The sequence below is a fragment of the Petaurus breviceps genome, unplaced genomic scaffold, assembly GCF_028583685.1.
Source record: "Petaurus breviceps papuanus isolate PSGF00001 unplaced genomic scaffold, PetGlider_PUasm1.0 685, whole genome shotgun sequence".
Lineage (NCBI taxonomy): Eukaryota > Metazoa > Chordata > Mammalia > Diprotodontia > Petauridae > Petaurus > Petaurus breviceps.
This window is the reverse complement of record NW_027186455.1, coordinates 2,398,500-2,423,238: the sequence shown is the minus strand read 5'-3', so window position 1 is coordinate 2,423,238 and position 24,739 is coordinate 2,398,500. Positions and strand designations below refer to the sequence as shown.

Here is a 24,739-nt window from a genome sequence, read left to right as displayed (position 1 = left end):
ATAGGAAATAATTAACAGATAGAAGGTACTAGAATTAAGAGCAGCTGGGAAAGGCTTCCAGGAGAAGATGGGACTTTAGCTGGGACTCAGAGGAAGCTAGGGAGGTCAGTAGGTTGAGATAAGGAGGGAGAACACTCCAGGCATGGAAAAAGGTCAGAGAAAACGCCTAGGTCCAAGAGCTGGAGTGTTTTGTTCATACAACACCTGAGAGGTCAGCATCACTAGATTGAAGAGTACATGTAAGGTGTATGGAGGTAGAAGTGAGCAAGGCATTGGAGGACTTTGAATGTCAAACAGAGAATTTTGTATTCGATCCTGGAGGCAAAAAGGGGTCTCAGGAATTTTTTAAGTCTGGGGTTGACATGGCAGGAAGTGAGCTTTCGGAAAATCATTTTGGTGGTTGAATGGAGGAAAGATGGATCGGACTGGGGAGAAAGTCAAGGTGGGCAGACCCACCATCAGACTCTTACAATAATCAAGATGTGAGGTAAGGAGAGCCTGCACTAAAGTAGTAGCAGTATCAGAGGAGAGGGTGGCATACATGAGAGATGCTGCAAAGTTGAAATAAGTAAACTCTGGCAACAGATAAGATATGGGGAGCTTGGAGCAGCTAGGTGGCTCAGTGAATAGAGCACCAGCCCTGGAGTTAGGAGGACCTGAGTTCAAATCCAGCTTCAGACACTTAACACGTATTAGCTGTGTGACCTTGGGCAAGTCACTTAACCTCAAATGCCCTGCCCTCCCCCCTCCAAAAAGCCAAAAATAATTATATGGGGAACTATTAACTAGTATAGACTGGAGGTGAACAAGGGTGACGATTGTCTAAGTCAAAAGAAGGACAGATACAAGAAATGTTGTGGAAGTAGAAACAAGATTTAGCAACTCATTAAATACGGGTGACACAGGTGTAAATTTGGGTGACTGTAGGGATGGTAGTTCTGTAAACAGCAATAGAAAAGTTTGAAAGAGAGTTAAGTTTTGAGGAAAAAATAATGTAATTAGATCAACAATACAGATTATAACACATATAAGTCTCTCTGTCATGTGCATCTCACTGTGCCGTACAAAAGAGGATTTTTGGTTAGAAGACTTCAGCTTGAATCACAACTCTGCCCCTTACTATATAGGCAACCTTGGGTAAATGACATAATCTTTTAGGGTCTCAGTTTTTGCACCTATAAACTGAGAGAATTAAATTAGATTATTTCTAGGGTCTTTTCTATCACATAATGACTCTAGTGGCTTCTCCCCTTGCCAAGGCCATTCCTTCTCCTTCATCCCATCCCCTCTTCTCTCACCTAGTTGCTTTTCCCTCTGATCACTGTCTCTTTTTCTTTTACTCCATCCCCAAACACACAACACTTCCTTCATCTTAAATCTACAAGCTCTTTCCCTGCTGCCTACCATCATATTCAGGTATCTTTTATCTTAATAAAATAAAACAAAAACTCACCAAACACTACCATCAAAAATACCATCAAGGTATCATTTTTTTAATCACTTCGTTTATGGTCAAACTCTTAGAAAATGTCAACTCTACTCACTGACTCCACTTCCTCTTTTCCTACCCACTTATCAAGCCCTTACAATATAGTTATGTTCTCTACCATTTGACTAAAACTGCTCTCACCAAGTTTACCAATAACTTCTTAATTGTTAAAGCCACTAGTTTATAATGGGATATTTGTACAGATAATTCTAGATAAATTCCCCTGCGAATCATTGAAAATCTAGAACTTCAGCAAAGTTGCAGGATATAAAATACATCCACATAAATCATGAGTTTCTTTAAAACACTAGTAAAACCATACAGGGATAAAGAGGGGAATTCAATTTAAAATAACTACAATAATTGTCAAAGAAAAAAAACAACTTGAGACTACCTCCCAAGATACAACCAAGAGTTACAATAATATAATTACAGAACACTTTTTATGGAAATAGATCTAAATAATTAGACAAATATGAATTGCTTACAACTAGGCTGTCTATAATTTCTAACAAATTGTTTATAATAAAATTGATGATACTACCTAAATTAATTTACTTATTCAGTGCCAAATTATTCAAAGTATCGGAAGATTATTTATAGGACTAAAAAAAATTAACAAAATTCACAAGGAGGCACAAAAAATCAAGAATTTCAAAGGAAATAATGAAAAAATAGATTTCAGTGAAGCTCTTGATAAAGTATCTCAAATTAGTCTTGTGAAGAAGGTGGGGAGGTGTAGATTAAATGATAATACAATCAAATGAATCTAGAACTGGTTAGATGAACAGACTCCAACAACAGCAGTAATGTGTCAGTGTGTCAATGTGACAGGAAGTCCCTAGTGGAGTAATGCAGGAATCATTTACATTTTTATCAACAACTTAGATAAAGGCATATATGGTACACTCATCAAAACTACAGATGACACAAAGTTAGAAGGAATAGAAAACATAATAGATAAGGTCAGAATCAAAAAAGATATTAGTAGGATCCAGTATTAGACTGAATTTAATAAAATGAAATGCTATAGGAATAAATGTAAAGTCTTACACTTGATTGCAAAAAAAAAATCAACTCTTACAAATATAAGAGGAGAGTTACAGATCAACAACAATTATTCTGAAAAAAATCTGGGATCAGTAATGAACTAAACGATCAATATAAGTCACCAATATGATGTGGCAGTCAAAAAATAGCTAGTACACTCTTGGGCGGAATTGGGATGGAAATAGCTTCCAGGAATAGGGGGCTTGAATTGTATGCTCTTCTTTTCAAACCTCACCTGGAGTATGATGTTCAGTTCTGGACACTGATGCTTAAAAAAAGACATTGATCAACTGGAGAGTATCCAGAGGAGGACAATGTAGGACCTTGAATTCATGATGTGATTGGATCCTAATGAAGCTGCCCCCAGCCCCAATATTGAAACTTCATTATAAGCCTGACCCTGCTGAACAGCAAGCCCAATGCATCTAACTAGCTCACCCCTCCATGTCCTAACTTCTTTGTATATGTCTTACTTCTCACTGGAACAACAGATGTGTCCCTGAACTCTTAGTTCCCACAGAAACAGCAGGTATGTCCATATGATGGGAACCTAGCTATTGCCTCTACCTGGTCACTGACACTAGACTCATTCCCACAAAACAGGTGTGTTATTGTATTCAATCACAATCACATCATCCATCTAGCTCAAGACAGGACCACAATAGCTAGTCAGTTGGAGGGCAGAATGACCAGAATGTTTAACCACCAAACAATAGAAGGGACCCCTCCTCCATTACCTAATCCCTTAATAAATCCCTCCTGCCTTTTAATATTCATGATTTCTGTTACGTAATTGCATCTTTACCCTATAAAAATCCATCTTGTTTTCTCTAAAGTTGCTGGTTCCTGTGGGGCGGGGGGCGAGGGCTTCCACCTCCTCCAATTCATGTAAAAGGTTACTCTGAACAAACTTTGAAGCTAAAGAACCTACAAAATGACACAGAGAAATAAACTGAGGATAGCCCAGCAGGCCAGCAGGAAGCGGCCAGCACAGGACTCTGGGAGTTGACCCCAGCCCCAAGCAAGCCTGAGGTATTAGCCTCAGGGTGGCCTGACAAGCAGCCGGCTAGAGGGACTTCAGATCACCAGCAGTTGTGGTGGTTTCCAGAATTATCAACCCATAGATGCTAAGGACAAAGTGAAAGGTCAGTGCAATGTGGACTTTGGGATGCAGTAGTTCTGGAGTGCGGTCAGCCTTTATCCCCTGGAGGGAAAAGCTGCTGAGATGCCCTGGCCATGCAGCCACCACCACGTGGCAGCTTCAGCTCCTGGCCTGCAAATTGTAGGAGGACAAAGTGACCAGTCTGAGGGGTAATGACTCTTGCTTTAACCTGATTGGATCTGGATTGCTGTCTAGGCTGGAGGTCCCGGGGTGTGTGACCAGCTTGCCAGAGTGAGTGGAGGCTTCAGAGAGGGCACCCAACTAATACCTTTGGCAACTGAGAAAACCCCAGCGATTGGGACGAAGCTCCCCTATCTGACAGCAGAGTCCTGCTATGGCAAAAAGCCCAAAAATGTGTGTGGATTCAATCTGGCCTCTGATATATAGGATCACAGAACTGCAAATTAGAATGGTCCTCAATAAACATCTAGTTGAAGGACTCCTTTCTACAACATACTGCACAAATGGTCTTCCAGCTTCTGCTTGAAGGCTTCTGATGAGAGGGAAGGAACCATCTCCTCTCTAGGCTGCTGTATGCAGTACTCATCAATGGACTCTGTCATGCATACTACTTCAAAACCATGTTTCTGTACCCATTCCACAAAAGTAGAATTGTTCACATGTTATTTGCTCTCACAAGTGATATAGTAGATCCATTTCTGGGTTTCTTCATTCTAGACCCATATTCAGAGAAGGAAGTCATCTTATCTCCTGACTGAGACATGTGATAATGTAACAGTTCAGATAGATGGCGCCTGCTGATTGAGTCCTCATAGATTCCAAGCTTTGGGTTTTTCAAAAAGGCCTCATGGAAATTTTAAAAATTCTCTTAGTCTTCTGACAGTTCAGGGAAGAGACGCTTCTTCACAATGTTCTTATGGATGGCCTTCAAGATCTTTCTCCCCTGCAGCATCTCTCTGAAAATGTTGAGGGGCAGACCTTCAGAGGCCACCACACCTTGGATAAAATTGAGATACTCAGGAATGAGCTCATCACAACTGTCCATGATGAACACATACCTCACATACAGCTTAATGTTCTTCTTTTTGTTTTCAAAGAGGTCAAAGGGAGCCTGGCAGGGGAAGAAGAGCAGAATTCTGAATTCCAGCTGACCTTCCACAAAGAAGCGCTTTACTGCCAACTGATCTTTCCAATCATTGGTGAGGCTCTTATAAAACTTGCCATACTCCTCTTGGCTGATGTCATTACGGTTATGTGTCCATATGGGTTTCATCTTGTTCGGTTCTTTCTGATCAATGTATTTCTCCTTGATCTTCTTGGTGTTCTTCTTGTCTTTGCCTTCATTTTCTTCATCAGATCCTACATCTTCAATCATGGATTGCTTCTCATCTTTAGCTGGCTCTTTGACTTCCTACATATTATCATTACTGATTTCCTTCTCTTGTTCTTTCTCCAAATAAAATGTGATAGGATAGCCAATGGACTGTGAGTGCTTCTTTACAACCTTCTTGACCCTCCTCTCTTCCAGATACTCTGTCTGGTCTTTCAGATGTAAGATCACCATGGTGCCCCTGCCAATAGGCTTACAATGGTCAGCATAGACTATGAAGGAGCCACCAGCAGAAGACTCCCAAGCATGCCATTCATTATCATTGTGCCTGGTGATGACAACTACCTTCTCTGCCACCAGCAAGCAGAAGAGAAACCCACACCAAACTGAGCAATCATGGAGATGTCTGCTCTAGCATGCAAAGCCTCCATGAAAGCCTTGGTGCCAGACTTGGTAATGGTTCCCAAGTCACTGATTAAATCAGCTTTTGTCATGCCAGTGCCAGTGTCCCCAAAAGCCAAAGTACACTCCTGAGGATTGGGGATGATGTCAAACTTTAGCTCTTTACCACTGTCCAATTTGGAAGCATCTATCAGACTCTCATAGTGGATCTTGTCCAGGGCATCAGAGGAATTGGAAATGATCTCTCAAAGGAAGATTCCTTTATTGAAATAAAAGGTGTTGAAAATCAAGGACATAAGCTAGGCAATTGCTGCGTGGAAAGCAAAAGTCTCCACCTTCTCATCACCTTGAGTGCTTGCAGCTAAGAAGACTAGTTCAGGGAAGTGATGAGTCCAATGGCTCCAAAGTCTGAGTACCTTGAGGAGCTTGAAACAAGAGCAAAAAAAACATACTCTTAATATATAAAAATCATAGAATTTCTGACTCATATTTGGAAGGAACTTTAATATCTAATTTTTGTGAGGTATGTGTTCATCATGGACAGTTGTTATGAGCTTATTCCTGAGTATCTTCATTCAATTAATTAATAATTTAATATCTAATTTTTTTAAAGCAATTGGGGTTAAGTTGCTCAAGGTTACACAGCCAGGTGTTTCTGGGTGGGTGCTAAGTGTCTGAGCCCAGATTCGATCCCAGGTCATCCCGACTTTGGGGCCAGTACTCTTACTCACTGTGCTACCTGGCCGCCCCTTTAATATCTAATTTAATTTATCTAATCTAACCTTTCTCTATGCAGTGAGTTAGCATCTCTATAAAAAGGTCATTTGGTCTCTCTCTACTCATATACTTCCATCAACAGGAAATTTCACCACCTAATAGAGCAATCCCTGTACAAGGTGCCACAGATATAAAGAAAAAAAATTAAATATAACTCGGTTCTCAAGGAGCTTATATTTTATTAATGGAGACAGTGTGTGTGTGTGTGTGTGTGTGTGTGTGTGTGTGTGTGTGTAGCTCTGTCAAAAGGCAAGATGTGATAAGGATAAGGTTACCTGCTAGCAGGTATTCCCCATTTCCCTAGCATCCTTTAAGATGTAACAGGACTTAGGATTTTTACTTAGGGTAAACAATCCAGGGTTTTTTGGATATTGACCTTGAAGTGGGTCATGAGGGCAAGAGAAGTGGAAGCCATGCCAACCAAAGGAGATACAGAGAGCATTAAAGACTAGGACCATGGATAATAGCAAAGGTTTGAACCAGAACCAAGTTCCAGTCAGAGTTTATATGTGTAACTTCGCCACTGTGGGTTGAGATGAGTGCTGTCCTGGATCACCACTTCCATATATCAGGGACATGCACTGAGGAGCCCGAGACAGAATTCCAGAGCCAGGCAGTCCACATTCAAGATGCATAAATAGGCTTTAGATGAGACTAGACTGCCTTAAAGACCTCTCCCTTGTCCTTTCCTGGTAGGGACTGAGATTTATGCCCCTTTTATACTTTTCATTTAACCTGCTCCCAACCATTGCTTTACAATTTCCATTTGGAGGCTGTTCCTACCTCTCTTCCCCTCTTTTTCAGGGGACAGCTGTGGTTACTTTTTAAAAGTCCATTTCTGTAAATGTCATTATTTTAAGTGTTTCTCAGCATGCATGTGACAATGTATTAAACTCTGAACGGCCAAATCAGTGTCAATTCTGTTTACTGGCAGTGAGGTTAGGCCATGTAGAGGATAAAACTTGAAGTGGAGCCAATTTGAAGTACTGAGGTCTGTAAAAGCAATGTAGATTCTGTGAGTACAAATTGACAGGAAGTTTGCACTACAAAGCTCAATTGAGAGTACCAGACATTTGAGGATAAAAGAAAATCAACTTGGAGATGACCCCTAAAAAAGAAGATAAAAAAAATGCCCAGGCTCCAGCCGGCAAAGTTCAGAGACATTTACATTCAGTTTCAAACAGCTCCTGCCCTCCTTGGCAAGACTGGTTATGAAAGTAAAACTACTCTCTGGAGGATGGAAAATGAAGAAAGTAGAAAGAAAGCCACACCCTCCAAAGAAGGGAGGGGGAGCAAATTTAATGAGCATTCTCAGTAGCTCTATTGGCTAAGTGGGAGACTGACCATTCAGACTACCTGCCTAGTTTACCACAGATTATATAAACATATTCAAAATAAGTGCAAGGTACTTGGTTAGGGAGACACTAGGAAGTGGGGAGATCAGGAAAGGCTTTGCATTAAATGTGGTACTTGAGCTGAGCCCTAAAGGAAAGTAGGGATTCTAAGACATGAAGGTAATGAAGAAGTACATTCCAGGTGTGGGAGGACACTAAGGTCATTTCAGCTGAACCATGCAATGAGTAAATCAGCAGTAATATATAATGATAAGCCTAGAAATATTGCCTCAAGTCAGACTGGGAAGGGTTTTAAATACCAAAAATAAGACTGTATACTTGATCCTAGATAGGGCAACTTGGTGGTGCAGTGAGTAGAGCACTGGGCCTGGAGAGTCAGGATGACCTGAGTTTAAATCTGGCCTCAGACATTAACAGCTATGTGATCCTGGGCAAAATATTTAACCCTGTTTGCCTCAGTTTCTTCATCTGTAAAATGAGTTGGAAAAGGAAATGGCAAACCATTCCAATATCTTCACCAAGAAAACCCCAAATGGGGTCATGAAAAGTTAGACATGGCTGAAAATTAACAACTTGATCTTAGAGATAAGTAAGGAGTCAGTCCATCAACAAACATTTATTAATTTCTTAATATATGTAAGACAGTATGCAAAGCACTGGGGAGATAAACAAGTCAGAACTCATTCCTTGCCCCTAAGGAGCTCACATTCATTGAAGGAGACAGCATATAAATAACTATGTGTATATAAGATTGATTCAATTTAAATAGAAGGTAATCTCAGAGGGAAGGCATTGAGAGGGAGTGGGAAAGGTTTCTTGTAGAAGGTGGGCTTGAAGCTGAACCATGAATCAGCCAAAGGAACCAGGAGGTGGAAGAGAAAAAGGAGAGCATTGCAAAGATGGGGGACAACCAGTGAAAATGCCTAGTGGAGAGACAGAGTACACTGCTGGACCATAAAGTACATGGTATAAGAAGATTGGAAAGGTAGGAAGGAACCTGGTTATGAAGGTTTTTTTTTCTTTTCTTTTCCAAATGCTTTATTAACTTCTGATTTACATCATTCATTTCTGCCAGATTTTGAGTTACAAATTTTCTCCCCATTTTTCCCCTACCCACCACCCCAAAATAGCAGTTCCAAAGGATATCCACTCCTCCAATCTGCTCTCTCCCATATTTTCTCCTATACCCCTTTCGACTTTTCTGGTAGGGCATGGTGGATATCTATGCCCCAGTGCTTGTATATCTTATTTCCCAATTATATGTAAAATAGTAATATATATATATATTTGAATATTTGATTTTAAAACTTTGAATTCCAGATTCATTCCCTTCCTCCCTAGTCACGCACCCTTACTGGGAAGATAAGCAGTTCAGTATAGGTTGTACATGTGTGGCTCATGCAAAAAAATAACATAGATATATTATAAAAGACTGATTATATTTCCCTCCCTCCTATCCCACCTCCCACTTGCTCTGTTCTCTACTTTGATCCTGTCCCTTTTCAGAAGTGGGTGCTTCTAACTTCTCTCCCCCCAGACTGCCCTCCCTTCCATCTTCCCCTGTGTCATGTCCTTCCCCCCTACTCTCCTGTAGGGTGAGATACCCTATTTAGTGTGTATGTCATTCCCTCCCTAAGTCAAATTCAATGAGAATAAGATTGACCCATTCCCTTTTGCCTTCCTGTACTTCCCCTCCATTGTGACCATTTTCCCTTGCCTCTTCTATATGAGATAGTTTATCCCATTCTGTCTCTCCCCATCTCCTCTCATTATATTCCTCTCTCACCTCTTGATTTCACCTTTTAAGTATCATCCCTTCCTCTTAAATTGGTCCTGTGCCCTCTATCTATGTATACCTGTAAACATATTGTAATAGTAATGGCATTTAAAGATTCCCCTGTATTGGCTTGGTTTTCAAATTGATTGTGTTAAAACCCAGAGCTTGTTAATTCCACTTGTGGGATGGACTTGTTGACATGAAAAGAGAGGGCTGAACTGGGAGGAGCTGGTGACGTAGATTTGGAGAGACACAAGAGAGAGGCAGAAGAACTTTTTGGAAGCCGCACCTTGGAGGCAAAGAGAGATTGAGAGGATTGCTGAGGGCCACTTTGAATTGCCCAGGACTTTGAGAGCTGCCACCCAGAGCTGACAAGGACTGAGGAGACATGGCTGTTATGCTGGTACTTTGTCTGTTTTGATGTTGTTTTGCCAGATTTGTCCACTGGTGAAAGACAGTCCTGTTGTTGCAGAGGTTTGGTAACCTTGCTGTTGGTTCAGAGCTCTTGAAACTGTTCTGCAGACAGAGAGTGAATTCTGTCCACTAGTGAAGGAGAGTGCTGTTGTTGCAGAAGTCTTGGGACCTTGCTGTTGGTTCAGAAGCCCTGAAGAAGGATTTTCTTGTTGTATGTTTACAGAAATCCTGGAAGGGGGTTTTGCTAATGTTTTCAGGCATCCTAGGACTATTCTGCAGACAAAGAATGAATTAATGAAGAGACTGGCAATGTATCTTGTGGCCTTGCTAAGCTTTGTCTCCCCAGGAACAAAGATTGCTGAGAACTTGCCTCCTGTCAAGAGGAAGAAAAGACCTCCATTTGGGTATTAAGTGCTGTGCTTAAACTTGTTGTAACTCTGGGGTAGATTCAATTGTGATCCAAGGGTGGGGAACTTTTGACCTTTTTGTGTTCTGTGATTGAACAAATGAATGTACTTTACTTATGATTAGAAACTAATCTCCTCTTGAGAAGAGGGGCTTTGTGTTGGACTAAATGAATGTACAGCCTAGGGGTGGAATAGTATTTAGAAGAGGGACTTTGTAATTGATTAAATGAATGTAATGTCCTGGGGTGGGGTAGTACTTGATTAACTCAGGTAGTACTTGGAGATTATTTAATCACACTTAGTAAATGCTGTATTTTGAATGATGTCATATTTTGATCTTCTCTGTTCTTAATTTGTCACTGAATAAAATGGAGAGCACTTATGCTTGTATTTTGAACCTTGGGAAGTTGCCTTTGCTTGGCATTACATTACACACACACACACACACACATATATATATATATATATACACATTCACATATGTATTCATACACCCATATACCCTCCAATATAGACATATATATATATATATTCCCTTCAACTATATTCATACTGAGAAAAGTTTCATCAGTAACAATTATCGTTTTTCCATGTAGGGATGTATATAGTTCAACTTTGATAAGTTCCTTATGATTTCTTTTCCCTGTGTACCTTCTCATTCTTCTCTTGCTTCTTGTATCTGAATGTCAAATTTTCTATTCAACTCTGGTTTTTTCAGCAAGAATGCTTGAAACTCCTCTATTCCACTGAACAACCATATTTTCCCCCTGAAACATGATACTCGGTTTTGCTGGGTAGGTGATTCTTGGTTTTAATCCCAGCTCCTTTGACCTCCAGTATATCATATTCCAAGCCCTTTGATCCCTCAGTGTAGAAGCTGCCAGATCCTGGGTTATCCTGATTGCATTTCCACAATATTCAAATTGTTTCTTCCTGGCTGCTTGTAATATCTGGGAATTCTGGGATCTGGCTATAATATTCCTAGGAGTTTTCTTTTTGAGATATTTTTCAGGAGGTGATCAGTGGATTCTTTCAACTTCTATTTTGCCCTCTGGTTCTACAACATCAGGGCAGTTTTCCTTGAGAATTCCTTGGAGGATGATTTCTAGGTTCTTTTTTTGATCATGGCTTTTAGGTAGTCCAATAATTTTTAAATTATCTCTCCTGGGTCTATTTTCCAGGTCAGTAGTTTTCCCAATGAAATATTTCACATTGCCTTTTATTTTTCCATTTGTTTGGATCCGTTTAATAGTATCTTGATTTCTCATAAAGTCACTAGCTTCCATTTGCTCCAATCTAATTCTGAATGAATGATTCTCCTCAATGAGCTTTTGAGATTCTTTTTCCATCTGCAAAGTCAGCTTTTTAAGGCATTCTTCTCCTCATTGCCTTTTTGAGCCTCTTTTGCCATTTGAGTTAGTCTATTTTTTAAGGTGTATTTTCCTCAGTCAGGCTGTTGACTCTCATTTCATCATTTTCTTGCAGCGTTCTCATTTCTCTTCCCAATTTTTCCTCCACTTCTCTTATCTGCTCCTTAAGGTCCTCTATGGCCTGTAACCAGCTCGTATTTTTCTTGGAAGCTTTTGATGCAGGAGTTCTGACTTCACTGTCTTCCTCCTGTTCCATGCTTTGATCCTTTTTGTCTCCAAAATAGGAGTCTGATGTTGGAATCTTCTGTTTGCTTTGCTTCCTTTGCGTGGTCATGTTGCCATTCAATCACTTGACCCCTGGGCTTTTTGCCACAGTAGGACTCTGCCACCAGACAGGGGAGCTTCGTTCCAAATGCTGGGGTTTTCTCAGCTGCTAGAGGTATTAGTTGGGTGCCATCTCTGAAGCCTCCACATGCACTGGCAAGCTGGTCACACACCCCAGGATCTTCACCCTAGACTGCAATTCAGATCCAAGCATGTTAAAGCAAGAGCGATTACCCCTCAGATTGGTCTCTTGGTACCCCTACAGTCTGCAGGCCAGGGGCTGGAGCTACCACTTGGCTGAGGCTGCATGGGAGGCTCCTCAATGGCTTCTCACCCTGGGGGCAAAAGCAGACGCACTCCCAACTACTGGGTCCCAAAGTCCACACTGCACTGACCTCTTACTTTGTCCTTAGCATCTATGTGTTGATAATTCTGGAAACAGCCACAGCTGCTGGTGATCTGAAGTCCCTCCAGCCTGCGGCTGGTCAGGCCCACCGTGGGGCTAAAACCTCTGACTCATGTGGGCCTGAGATTGGCTCCCAGGGTGCTGCACTGGCCGATTCCTGCCAGCCTGCCAGGCTCTCCTCAGCAGGAGGTTAGCTTCTCTGTTTCATTTTGTGGGTTCTGTAGTTCCAAAGTTTGTTCAGAGTCCCCTTTTATATGAATTGGGGGAGGTGGAAGCTGGATCCCCGCATAATTCCTGTTTCTACTCCGCCATCTTGACTCTTCTCCAATTGTGAAGGCTTTTAAATGCCAAGGAGAACATTTCCTATTTGGTATTGGAAGTAATAAGAAGTCACTGGAGTTTATTGAGTAAGGTCAGACTGGCAACGTAGGAAGATCTCCTTGGCAGCTGAATGGAGGATTGATTGGCATGGCAAGAGACTTCAGGCAGGAAGACCAAGAAGAAAGTCATTCTAGTACTCTGGTGATGAGATGGAGGGCTCACAACAGAGTTGTGGTTATATGAGCAGAGAAAAAAGGAGATATAAGAAAGAAGGTATGATGATAGAAAGGACAAAACTTGACAGCAAATTGAATGTGTGAAGTGAGAGTGAGGGGCCAGTGTAACTGGGAGAATGGTGTGCTCTCACGAAGAATGTGAAAATTGTGAAGAGGAGAATTTAGGGAGGAAATAATGAGCTCTGTTTTGAACTTGCTGAATCTGAGATGCCTACAAGACATCCATTTTTAGAAGTTCAAAGGGCAGTTGATTATTTGATACTGGAGGTCAGGAAAGAGGTGTAGAGATGATCATTGAATGCATGGGAGTTGGTGAAGTCACCAGATGAGATGGTATGGAGGAAGAAGAATGAGTTGACATGGTTTCAAGTCTAAAGCTTGAAACTCATTTAGGAGTTATTATTTTTATAAATAATATTCAAAAAAGTTTTAATACCAAAATTCTCCTGGTGATATGATATGATTATGATTAGTCAATCCCAAGATCTCAGCAGAATCAAAAGTCAGGTGATGTGAAATAAAAAAGGCAAGATTCATATCAAAGGCAATTAGATTGTAGCATTTGTCCAATAAATCAAAAGCCCAAGAGAAGAGTCATCAAGGGTATGTATGGTTGAAAAGGATATCAGTCAATCATGTGAGGAGAGGGAGTGACAAGTTCATTGTTGCACTCATATTCACAAAATGTCCAAAAAGATGTAGAGGAATGTTGGGTAGACCTTCTGGCTTTGCTGCTTACTTAGATAAATAATTTTCCTTCTCAGGGCCTCAGTTTGCTGTTAACAAAATAAAGGAACTGGACTAGATCGGACTTAACCTTTTTTGTTTATTTGAGCTCCTTTGACAGTCTGATGAAGTCTATTAACCTCTTCTCAGAAAAAAAAATTATTTAATTTCATTAAATAACATATATAAGGTTACAAAGAAAAATAATTACAGTATATTGAAATAGTTATCAAAATATTAAAAATAAACAAGTTTACCTCCCCCAAGTTAAGAACCTGGGGTTTAAGAAAAGAGGAGGAACTAAGTCCCTTCAGACTCTAAAGCCCAAGTTTTACCATCCATGGAAGCTGCCCTACCCAGAGCTGTTCCCAGCTCTGACCAAGATGGTGCTTCCTGAGACTGGAAACTATGCAAAGGGACATCAATTAATTTCTTCTGCTTCTCATACCAAACTTGGCAACCCTTGTCAAAACATGGATGGTTTTTCATTGATCCAAAGACTCTTCTGTCTTTGTGGTCCAGTCTGTGGACCTTTGGGCCTCCCACGTGACTTCTCAGTTGCTTGTGGCTGTCCTGTTGTTGTTGGCACTGATACCATCTGAGGAAGGTTTAGCATTCCAAAGTCTCTTCTTTAAATCTGCTACCTCCAAGGCCCCTCTCTCCCTTGTGGGTGACCTCAGATTCCTGGTGCCTCAAGATAATTGACTGACAGGAATGCCAGATGTTGGAACCCTGGATAGATACTATTTTTACGTTAATTACACACAAGCAGCTGTACTTTAACACTAACACATCCCGTCAATAAAGGATCTGGCTGAAAAGAGAATTGCCATTGGAACACACTGGTGGAGCCACTTAAGCTGTGGTAAGTGGATTAACTAACCTTAGCAGCTGGGAAGTGAACTCCTTTTCATTAAGAAATCCAAAATGGGAGGTTAAACACTCCTCTGTGTTGTGTTCTTTAATCGAAACTGGATGTGGGTCTTTGAGCACTGTATATTGTAGCTGAAGATAGAGTGATGTCAGGCCAACTTGGACAGACTGCACACCAGTCACCCTTGCAGTGTCAAAACACTTCAGTTCAGTTTAATCTGAAGTTACAGTGCAGAAAAACAGTGTAATAGGGAGAAAGAAGATAAAAAGCATTCAGGGCTGGGTTGGAAAACAGGAGATTAGAAGGGGAGAGATAGAGGCTTTCTCTGGTTCAGTGGATTGAGTGCTACACCTAGAGTGGGGAAGACTCATCTTCCAGAGTTCGAATCTGGCCTCAGACACTTACTAGCTTTGTGATCCTGGGCAAGTCTTTTAATCCTCAGTTTTCTCATCTATAAAATGAGTTTGGAGAAGGAAATGGCAAACCACTCCGGTGTCTTTACCACAAAAACCTCAAATGGGGTTGTGGAGAGTCAGACACAACTGAAATGATTGAACAACAATTAGCAATTCAATGGCAAGCACTAGTTTCAGTTTACAGAGAATAAGATCTTTGGCTAAGTTTTCTAGTGAATACACAGAGAAGTAGTCACAAAATTCACTAGCGCCCATTAGAATTCCTCAGTTAAATTCATGTATAAAATGCCAACATTGCAATTTTGACTTCTAGAAGATTAAGTCTTAAGTAATTCCATCTTTAGCATTTTGGCCATAGAGTTTTGGGCTATAGAGTTATACATACTGTCATCTGAAGAGGTGAGAATAGATGCTCCATATGCATTTTCTATGATGCAAAAGGTTCCCCCAACTTTAGGCCTCATGTTGGAATGTGATCCATTCTTTCCCTAAAGATGTTACCATGGAAACATGAACCAGAAGTATCTCCCCGTAGTCAGGCAAAAGTTCCCCAGAATTGCCTAAGCTATGGATTTTGACCTTGAAGGACTTCTACAAAGAAGCAGTGACTCTGATAGAGAATCCAACCACAGAAATGGGAAACTAATGGCGGGGAGGGAAGGAGGATTGTTTGGGATGAAGTACCCTCTGGGACCTCATTCTGGACCATTTGAGTGATGATTGCTTATCTGACAGTTACAAATAGAGGGTAATGGAAGTGATTATATCAGAAGGGATATTCAGCCCAATCTTCTCACTCCTCTGGCCAGTCTCACTGTGTCCAACATTTCACTTGCATCTCTTCCTCATTTGATCACCCTCACCATCCACTACTTTCAGCCATCAGGCAAACAATGACTCTGGACTATCATTGCGTTCTGCACTCTATCCATACAAAATGGAATCTGAGAGTGCACTGCATCCTAATTCTACTACCTACCCCCAAACATAGTTTCTCTCTTATACCCACTGCTTCACCGTGGAAGTCTTTAGATGTTAAAAGCTGTAGGAATTTAGGGAACTCTGGGAAAAGTCTGACCTCTTCCAGGCTGACCCTTTTAGCCTGTGATCTCTAGTAACACATTTAAGGAATAGATAGTTTACAGCACCCCAAGAGGAGGGCCACAGAACCTAACTTTGTTATTTTTTAAATTTGATCTATATATCAGAAGCTCTCTCCTAACATGAAGACCCAGGTATTTTTGAGTACTTCTGTGGTTCATTTGACCATACCAAGGCAAAGTTTAGAAACAATATATAAGACCTCCCATAACTCCTTTTTGTAATCATTCTAGCTCAGAAAACTGTTTAGCATAGCCAATTTTATCTATGCAATAAAGGAATAGAAAGAACTTGCTTCTAAGCACTTGGTAAGTCAGACAACCCCACTTACATCCCACAAATTGGCAAAGATGACAAAAAATAAGAATAGTCAGTTTTGGGGAGATGTAGAAAGACAGACATTGTTAGTAGATCTGTGAACCAGTTCAGCTCTTTAGGAAAGCAATCTGGAATAATGCTAATAAAATTACCAAAATATACATGTCCTTTGACACAAAGATACAACTGCTAGCAGTATGTCCCAAGGAGGTCAAAGACAGAAAGAAAGTGGGCAGGGGGAGCCAAGATGGCAGAGGATCTCTTCCAAACAACTTTAAATAATACCTCAAAATGAATTCTGGAGTGAACAAACCCACCAAAAGATGGGACGAAACAATTTTCCAGCCCAAGATAACTTAGAAGGTCAACAGGAAAGTTCTTTCGTACTGCACCAGTGAGAGAGTGAAGTACAGTCCAGTTTACACCATACCAATACAGGCTGTACTCCAGCAAAGCAGCAGCAGGCCATAAGGAGGGCTGAATTAGTGTCAGCAGCAGCAGCTGCTGGAGCACTCAGCCCTCAGACAGTAATGGAGTTGGACAACTGAACAGAAGGAGATCATAGGGATCCTACTATTGGATGTAGGACTCTTTTGCATTGCTCATACTCAGATCTGGGTCATAGCCCCATCACAGTTACATCAGAGTTTGTGGTATCAGGGGAGCAGGGACCTTGGTCATAGTTCCAGGGGGGAAAAGAATGCTTGTGGTTGCTTATAGACCAGAACACAGACCATCAGAATATCTCAGCACAGAACATCTCCTTAGATTATACCACCTTGGAAGAAATGAAAACTTATACCCCTGCTCCCAGAACTAGCTCTGAAAACAGCTACACAAAAGAGCTGAAGCTTGGGATAGTGCCTCCTCCACCCTGGGAGCAGAGTCCAACTTTAACAGAAAGTTATAAGTCAAGAAATAGGCTGGAAAATGAGAAAACAGCAACAAAAAAGATCCTCATCATATACAGTCACTATGGTGATGGAGAAGATCAAAACACAAACTCAGAAGACCAAAAAAAGTTAAAACTGCTACATCCAAAGCCTCAAAGAAAAATATGAATTGGTCTCAGATGCAAAGAGAATTTCTGGAAGAGGTCAAAAAAGATTTTGAAACTCAAATAAGAGCAACAGAGGAAAAAATGGGAAAAGAAATGAGAGTGATGCAAAAAAATTATGACAAAAACGTCAACAGCTTGGTAAAGGAGGCACAAAAATGTTATTACAGCTCTTTTTGTAGTAGCAAAGAATTGAAAATTGAATGACTGGACAAGTTGTGGTACACAATTGTGATAGAATAGTATTGTGCTATAAGAAACTAACTGGGAGATAAGAACTCACTATTTAACAGGAACTTCTGGGAAAACTGGAAAATAGAGTGGTAGAAACCAGGCATAGACCAACATCTTATACCCTATACTAAGATAAAGTCAAAATGGGTACATGATTTAGATATAAAGGCTGACACTAAGTAAACAAGCAGAGCAAGGAATAGTTTACCTGTCAGATATAAAGAGAAGGGAAGATTTTATGACCAAACAAGAGACAGAAAACATTATGAAATACAAGATGAATAATTTTGATTACGTTAAATTGAAAAGGTTTTGGACAAACAAAGCAATGCAACCAAGATTAAAAAGGAAGCAAAAAGGTGGGAAATAATTTTTACAACCAGTGTCTCTGATAAAGGCCTCATTTCTAAAATATGTAGAGAACTGAGTCAAATGTATAAAAATACAAGTTATTTCCCAATTGATAAATAGTCAAAGGATATGAACAAGTAATTTTCAGAGGAAGAAATTAAAGCTTCATATAGTCATATGAAGAAATCCTCTAAATCACTATTGATTAGAGACATACAGATTAAAACAACTCTGAGGTACCACAACACATCCTTCAGATTGACTAACATGACAAAAATAAGAAAATGATACATGTTGGAGAAGATGTGAGAAAATTGGAACACTAATGCATTGTTGGTAGAGTTGTGAACTGATCCAACCATTCTGCAGAGCAATATGGAACTATGCCCAAAGGGCTATAAAAATGTGCACACCCTTTGACCCAGCAATACCACTTCTAGGCCTGTATCCTAAAGAGGTCATAAAAATGGGGCGAAGACCCATGTGTACAAAAATATTTATAGTAGCTCTTTTTTGGTGACAAGGAATTGGAAATTAAGGGGATGCCCATAAATTAGGGATTGACTGGACATGGTATATGAATGTAATGAAATACTATTATGCTATAAGAAATGATAAGTAGATGGACTTCAGAAAAACCTAGAAAGACTTATATGAACTGATGCTGAGTGAAATTAGTAGAACCAGAAGGACTTTGTACACAGTAACAGTTACATTGTGTGATGACTAAATTTTGGGTTTCTTAGAAATGCAAAGATCTAAGACAACTTCAAAAGACTCATAACGGAAAATGCTGTCCATATGCAGAGAAAGAACTATGGAGTCTGAATGCAGATTGAAGCATATTATTTGCTTTCTCTCTCTTTTTTTGTTTCATCTTTCTAATGGTTCCTCTCATTGGTTCTAATTCTTCTGTTCGATATGATTAATGTAAAAATATTTTTAATATGAATGTATATAGCACCTATATCAGATTGCATGCCATCTTGGGGAGGAAGGAGAAGAGGGAGGGGGAGAAAATTTAAAACTTAAAAGCTTATGGAAATGAATGTTAAAAAATAAATAATTTAAAAAACTCATCCTCATGAGTTCAAATCTGGCCTCAGACACTTACTAGGTGTGTGACCCTGGGAAAGTCACTTAACCTGATTTGCCTCGGTTTAAATGAAGAAATGAGCTGGAAAAGGAAATGGCAAATCAGTCCAGTATCTTTGTTAGGAAAACCCCAGGTAGGGCCACAGAGAATCATACACAATTGAACAACAACAACAAACAACAACAACTAAGGGACTTGGGTTCTAGTGCTGGCTCTGCCATAAATTGCCCATGTGACCTTGCTTAAACTATCTACTTTTTACTGGTCTCACTCTCTTCATTTGTAAAATGAGGAATTTGGCTTATTAGATGAAATCCTTTCCTGCTACAACTACCATTGACCTTCTAGAGGGGTTCTCGACCTGGGAGTCATGAAATTGCTTTTAAAGATATTTGAATAAATGTTTTTCAGTAGCATTGGTAAAGAAAATGAAATGATAAGCAGGAAGACTTCAGAAACTTCTGGAAAAGTTTATACAAACTGATGCAAAGTGAAGTGAGCAGAACCAGAAGAACATTGTACATAGTAATGGCAATATTATACAATAGTCAACTGAGAATGACAACTGTTCTCAGCAATACAATTATCTAAGACAATTCATGATAGAAAATGCTATCTACCTCTAGAGAAAGAATTGATGGAGTCTGAATGCAGATCAAAGCTACTATTTTTTACTTTATTATTTTCATGGAATTTTTTTTTGGTCTATGTCATCTTTCACAACATGACTGATATGGAAATGTGTTTCACATGATTAGGAAAATCCCTGTTCCTAGGGGCAGCTCGGTGGTGCAGAGAATAGAGCACCAGCCCTGGAGTCAGGAGGACCTGAGTTCAAATCCAGCCTCAGACACTTAACACAAAAACTAGCCATGTGACCTTGGGCAAGTCACTTAGCCCCAACTGCCCTCTAAAAAGCAAAAAAAAAAAAATAGCCCTGTTCCTGATGTCACACTTGAGTCACACAACTACTGTTTGTTCCTGAACTTGTTCCTTGCTCATTACACATCTAGGGTCTATGACCACAACTGCATTCTTTCCTCTCTGCCACCCCTTGGTCCAGGTCCCTTCCTTGGACATTCCCTCACCATGGGTTTAGGGATCCCTTGGGATCTCTTCCTGCCCACATGTAGAGCCTCAGTCCACTTTTAATCCCTGGACTCAGGACTGCTCCCAATCAGAGTCTGTTTTCAGTGTTCACAGACTTCTCTATCTCCTTGTGTTTCTCTGTGCTGGAAAAGTGACTCACTGTGATTTATATTTCCTAGTCCGAATTTCATCTAGTATGTTTTCTAAATCTTTGTGGAGGTGTGGCTGGTACTCTGCCTCAAAACCAATGCCTTTAGAGAACCACTTTGGCATGTGAGTGGAAGATAGATTGAGTAGAGAAAAACTTAAAGGAAGGAAGCCAGTTAGGAGGCTACCACAGTAGTCCAGGCAAAATGTGATAATGTCCTACAGCGAGGTGGTAAATGTGTGATGGAGAGAAGGGGATTTATATGAAAGGTTGTGAAAGCAGAAATGACAAGATCTGACAACTAAGCTGATATGTGGGATAAATGAGAATTAAATGTTGAAGAGGACACAGAGACAACAAATTCAGAGGTCCCCCTTGACAAAAAAGAACAAAATTTGGAAGAAGATGATTTGGGGGGGAGGGGAATATGAGTTCTGCTTTGGATATTTTGAGTTTGAAATGCCTATAGGATATCTAATTCAAAATGTCCAAAAGATAGTTGGTGATGTGGTATTGGGGTTTAGGAAATACATCGAGTCTAGACAAAGAAATCTGGGAATTACCTGATAATTATAATTAAATAATAACCAAAAAATTTGTAAAAGAGAGAGAGAGAGAGAGAGTCAGAGACAGAGACAGAGAGAAGAGGCAGGAAGAAAGGGAAAGGGAAAGGTCCAAACTGGCATAGTTACACCCCTCTCCCATGCCCTCTGACATGTTTCTGCGGCAAGACAATTTGAGGTAACATTTATAAAAATCTTCAACATGGAAAAAATCACAATCTGTTAAAATACAGTTTTGAGTTAATACTCCAGAAGTCATTACTTAGTTCCTCCCTCAACTCCTCCCTTCAATGACAGAAGACTTCCTTCTTGTGAGAGTTAAACATAGAATGCAAAAGAGGATACTATCCCTAAATGGGTCAATAGCTCAGTTACTTCAGGGGGTGAGAAAGTTAGTGATCCAAATAAAATAACAAAATAATATTTATGTAGAGCTTTTAAGTTTACAGAGCACTTCACAAATATTATCTCATGTGGTCCACACAACAATCCTGGGAGGTTGTTAATGAATCACTTAAAGTTTAAGTGATTTTTTTCAGCATCACAAAGTTACTAAAAATATACCAAGGCTGTACCCTATAGGCAAAGGAAAAAGGACTCACAGCAGCGAGTGTACAAAGGCAGAGAGCTGAAAGCTGGACTATCGTTGGCAAAGAAGAGCAATCAAGCAGGTCATTTGGGCTTGGACTAGAGTACAAGAAGGTGACAATGTTGAATAATCCTGGAAAAATTGTATTGTGAGTAGAAAAAAGGAGATTTTCCTCTATTATTCTATGGGCTTCCCCATAGGAGGAATGAATCATTAGGTTATTTAGGAATGGATCCCTACTTTGCTGCCTGCTATAAGTACTTGGCCAGTAATTTAGATACACTGGAATTGGTCCTAATCAATCCTGAAAATCCTGAGATGTTTGCTGGATGTGAGCATACTAGGACCAAGGTGTCCAAGTCATCAATGATTCCAAGGAATTCCCTTGGGAATTCCAAGCACACTAGAACAGAATTCAACTATGGGTGATCCTTCTCATTCAATTCAGGGAGACCCATCCATTTCACAGACATATGCAAGATTTTTCTTTCAAATAATATAATTGCCCCTTGAGATCTCTTTCCAGCACAGCAGGGCATGCTGAATCTCAAATCTCACTTTCACTATTGTGCACCCTTCTTTCAGTTCTGGTGTAAAGATAGAAAAATAGAGCACTTATTAAGCACTGTGCTAAGGAAAAGGACACAAGAAAAGTTAGTCTTCCAGGGTGGGGAGCTGAGAACCCTGCCCCTGATGTGGTCTTGTTCTCTTGATTCTGGTTCATTCAAATGCAACTTTTGATGTATCAGTTCCAAATTCCTCTCCTGAATGAACCTAGCACAAAGCACAAAGGTGCTTCTTTCATCCACAACCATAGCAAAACATAGCTTGACTACTTTCAGTTGTGGGTGAATCCTGATGAGAATAACCTTGACCTCTGAAACTGAACCTCCTTGTCTCTTTGGAAGGCATGACTCTAAACAGTGAGCTAAACTCTAAGCACGTAGGAGGCTTGGTCTGGCCTTCATCACTCTACATCTGAGAGAATCACCTGGAGCCTTGAAGGGTCATGTTTTGCTTTTGGGTTTTTTTTTCTGCTTCAACAGGTTAAGTCCATGTGCCTTCCCTCTACCTACCTGATTAATTGAATCAGTTAAAGGGGTAAGGGGAAGCTATTTCTGTTGCCCCCAGAGCTGAAGCTACACCAATAGCACATTCTCATATGTTCTCTTACCAAGAACCTGAGTCAGCCTAATGTAATCAGGTTCTGCTAAGGATACCCTTAATCGTCCATTTGGCTCCCACTTCTCACTGGACTGCTTAATGACAGCCTGTACCAGTCTGAGCCAAAACCTAGATTGCCAGCACATCCCTACCCAAAGACAAGGCTTTTAACCCTCCATTACTAACTGGCTACTGGAGTAAATTTCCCTCCCCTGAGTTGGTTTTTTACACAGTCACCAGGTAATCCTGCTCAGTCTCAGTTTGACTCACTCCCCACACTTCTCTATCTTTTCTTTAGCTAAATTCCCAGCCTAGAAAACTTTCATCCCTCTCTCTTGATTGCTGAGTGTTTAGCCATATTATGAAGGGCCACAGTTATGGTCATATAGCTTTAACTCACTTGTGAGACTTCATTTTCTTACCATTTGCCTTGCACTGACATGTCTACCCTTCTCCCCTCTCCTTTGCAGCTCCCCTTAAAATGTCATCTCCCTCCACTGAATGGAAGTTCCTTGGGTAGAGACTGACTTGTTTGCTTCTGTTTATATCCCTAGCACTTAGCACAGTGCCTGGCACATAGTAAGAGCTAAATAAATGCTCTATCAATCTATCATCTATCTACCTCTATGGTACCAAACGATAGCAAAGGGAAGAGCTGTGAATGAAGTCAAGACTGTGCTTCTGAGTTCAACATTCTTTTCACTGTCCCACATTTACAAGTACATCCTTGGATTAGGTTAGCATGGTCTGTACCAAATAAAATACTGCTAAATCCAGTAATTGACTCTCTTCTCCCAAAGCAGCAAATAGGTACACACAATCAGAGCAGATTACTACCTCAAAGCTCCTGAAATGTAATTAACATATATTTCAGACCAAAGGTGGCTCCTGGACAAGACCCAGCAATGTCACCCATGGACCCTAGTCCTTTAGGGACTCAGGTTTAGGTTTGTGGTGGGTATCATCTGGTACATTTAGCACATCTGGCACAATGTCCCATCCAAGGTGAAAATGCAGACCTCTAAATTCAACTCAAGTCCATATACTCAATTATTTCCTTATTGAGTCAACAAGAAAGTTTGATTGTGCTTAGTGTACTTATATAATATGTGAGAAATCAATATACACAATCCTGTTTTTAAGAAAAAAATCTGTAATGAATGGTTAATTTATTTTTTATTTCTTTGCTTTTTTGGAGGGCAATTGGGGTTAAGTAACTTGCCCAAGGTTACACGGCTAGTATTTTTTTGTGTGGGTGTTAAGTGTCTGAGGCCAGAACCCAGATGCTTTACTCACTGCGCCACCTAGCTGCCCTGGTTAATTTATTTTTAAAGTTGGTATTTGGAGGGGTTACCTTCTAAAATAGGAATCACTAGGAACCTGGGAGCTAGACGTTATATTAGAAGTCATCTATCCAACTCTCACTTATAGATGAGGGTAAAGCATGAATCAGAGAAAGGAAATGACTTACCCAAGGCCACTCAGTGCAAGTCTCCTGAAAAGTCAGCACAGTATTCTTTTCCTTTATTGTGCCATTACTTATTCCTCAGAAAAGCTTACTTTTGGGATATATCCCATGATTTCAGATAATAATAATCACATCTTACATTTCTTTTTGTATTAGTTTATTGTTAGTTTTCAACATTCATTTCCATAAATTTTCCATTTTTCCTGCCTCCTTCCTTAAGAGGGCTTGCAATTTGATATGGGGCTCTACACATACATTTCTATTAAACACATTTTCACATTAGTCATGTTGCATAGAAGAATTATAACAAATAGGAAAAACCATGAGAAAGAAAAAAAGCAAAAAAGAAAATAGTCTGCTTCCTTCTGAATTCTGACTCCATCATTCTTTCTCTGGAGGTGGATGTCATTTTCCATCGTATGTCCTTTGGAATTGTTTTAGGTCCTTATGTTGCTGAGAAGGGCTAAGTCTATCAAAATCAGTCCTCACATACTGGGGTTGATACTGTGTACAGTGTTCTCCTTGTTCTGCTCCCCTAACTCAGGATCAGTTCACATAAGTCTTTCCAGGTTTTTCTGAATCCTGCCTGTTCATCATTTCTTATGGCACAATAGTATTCTATTACATTCATATACCACAAACTTGTTTAGCCATTCCCCAATTGATGGACATCCCCTCGATTTCCAGTTCTTGGCCACCACAAAAAAACTGCTATAAATATTTTTGTATATGTGTATCCTTTTCCTATTTTTATGATCTCTAGA

At 40.2% G+C, this 24,739-nt stretch overlaps 1 pseudogene; it reads right to left on the bottom strand.

The window, feature by feature from the left end:
• LOC138174072 (heat shock protein HSP 90-beta-like) overlaps positions 1 to 24,739 on the bottom strand; it is a 123,059-nt pseudogene that overhangs the window by 78,090 nt on the left and 20,230 nt on the right.